Source organism: Camelus bactrianus, chromosome 3 (assembly GCF_048773025.1).
Source record: "Camelus bactrianus isolate YW-2024 breed Bactrian camel chromosome 3, ASM4877302v1, whole genome shotgun sequence".
NCBI classification, from domain to species: Eukaryota; Metazoa; Chordata; class Mammalia; order Artiodactyla; family Camelidae; genus Camelus; species Camelus bactrianus.
Window position 1 is genome coordinate 6,050,690 of NC_133541.1, and position 2,594 is coordinate 6,053,283.

Here is a 2,594-nt window from a genome sequence, read left to right on the forward strand (position 1 = left end):
TGCAGAGATTCAATAATAAGCCAATATCATGAGTAAAAGCTGCTGTATTGAAGGATTTTAAATCAGAGAAATAAAACCCTAAGCTCCCTGGGCAGAGGTCCATTAGTAACTTCCAGACCCCAGTCCATTTTTTTTTGTTGTTGTTGTTTTGAGAACACTGATGATACCCCCATGCAAAAACCTAATAGGGAAAAATGCACCTAAAAAGATTGGGTTCTCAGCGAGATTGTTCACAGCATGGATAACCGAAATGATTGATAAAGACACAAAGTCGAGCTGAACTGTCACACCCTCGCCCCCAGACACGGATAGTCTTTAAAGACAGAAGGCTCTGTTAGCAAGTGCTCTCAAGAGTAAATGATTTCTACAAGCAGGGGTTTGACACCTAAGAGGAGTTTAACAATAGTCGGTGACAGGTAAGTTTGAATGTGCAGAATTGGGAAAGATAACATTTCTCCACTGTTTCTTTAATTATAGCTTTGAAAGAGGAGGTTGTCAGTTCCACCCTCATTCAGGAAACTGTCTTGTGACATCTCCGTTAATTACGACTGTCTGTGTGTTGTCAGGGAGGCTCCCAGTTTCCCAGCCCTGCCATAGATCTCACGCTGGGGCAGAACCTTACGCCATGGGGTTGTCAGTGCAGTTCTCCAAAAGAGGGTGAGGTCGGTGGGCCATCCGCTTGGACTCCCACAGCCCTGCTCTTGCCTTTGACAAGAGCACGGCCACGGTGTGTCCATAGCACAAGCCCGCTGGGAACCAAGTACCGACATCTGTCGTGGCCATTTAGATCTTTGAACAAGAACTGATGCTTGAGCCACTGCTGTTTTTATCACCTGTTGTCTGCTAAGGGATAAGTTCGGGGAACATTTGGACCCAGCACTCATAAAAGCTTTGCTCAGGAAGGATGTCAAAAGATCCATGTAAATACTCCCTCCTCCAATAGGTGGAGCCTAACATTACGCCTGCCCCACCTAAGTGTGGGCTCGACTCCATAACTTGATTCCAAAAGACAGAGCATGGAAATGGGAGAGAATTACAGTAGCCAAAGCTGGCAGACTCCACTCCAAAAGGCCAAGGTTATTATCATGCCCAGGGATGCCACGTCCTCATCAGGTGCTCCGACGCCATGCAGTGCCGGGGACCTGCGCCTTTCTAGTAAACTTTCCCCCAAAATTCCCTGTACAAACATGAGGAAAACCTCCAAGAAGCCAAACTGAGGGACATTCTACAAAACACCTGAGCAGCATTCCTCAGAACTGTGCAGGTCACCACCAATAACAAGGAAAGACTGAGAATCCATCAGAGACTGGAGAAACCTGAGGAGACACAGCAGCTAAATGCAGTGTGCACCCCTGGCTGGGATCCTGGACCAAAAAAGGGCATGAGTGGGGAAACTAGAAAAGCCAGCATCTGAGGTCTGTTAATAGTCACACAGCAGCATTGGCCTTAGTCCTTGCAGTGGCACCATGGTCATGCAGGGCGCGGACATCCAGGGACACTAGGGAAAGCGTACATGGGAACCTGGCTGGGGCCAGGCATAGGTGGGCAAGGCACCTGGGTGCAAATTTAGGGAGGCACCCACGCTCTTACCCAGCCAAGCTTGGGTCTGCTTGTCCTGCGCAATAAAGACAATCTACTGACTCTGGGTTGTGATGAAGGAAAGTGCAGCATTTATTGCAGGGCACCAAGCAAGGAGTCCAGGCAGCTGGTGCTTCAAAGACCTGAACTCCTTGAAGGCTTTCAGGGAAAGGTTTTTGAAACAGTGAAGGGGAGGGCTGTGGGGTGTGTGATCAGCTCGTGGACATTCTTCTGATTGGCTGGTGGTGAGGTCATCGGGAGTCAACATCATCAACCTCCTGGTTCCAACCTATCTGGGGTCTCCGTGCTTGTGGGCAGCGCACAGTTAACATCTTCTAGTGGGAATTTCAGTGTCTGCAAAACAGCTCAAAGCATATGGCTCAGAATATTATCTATAGCCCTTGAGGAAAAACCAAAAGTCCTTGACTTTGTTTAATGGCTAAACTATTATTATTTTGTCTTGCTTGACTGTTTTCGTTTCTTTCTGCATTTTTTTTTTCAAGTCTCTGATTAAATGTACTCTTTGGAACTCAGGGAAGCCTAGGAGACTAAAGTTTTTCTGCAGACAAGAGGCAGGTGGGGCGGGGCTGGGGAGTCAGTTCCAGGAAGGCTTCATCCCGTCCTGCTTGGTTACAGCTCTCAGGGTCTTGCACATACCATGTGTGACCCCGTGTAGAAACACTCTGTGCTATCTTTGCAACTTTTCTATAAACCTAGAATTACTCCAAAATAAAAAGTTTATGAAAAAAAAAGGCCCTGTTTGGACTCCTTCAGTATCCCTGTTAGAACATGGGACACAAATGTTCTTGGCAAGGGAAAGGGGGAATCTGGCACAGTGACCAGCTGGAGTCCACTCCAAGCCAAGCCTGTGTGGGCAGGGCTCAGCCTACGACACCTGCCATGCAGGTACCAGCAGACAGTGACACTAGGCAGTCCCAGAAACCCATAATAGTCAAGCAGGAGCTCCCCACCTAGGTATCCATGTTTAACAATACCCCAAAACACCTTAACTCAGA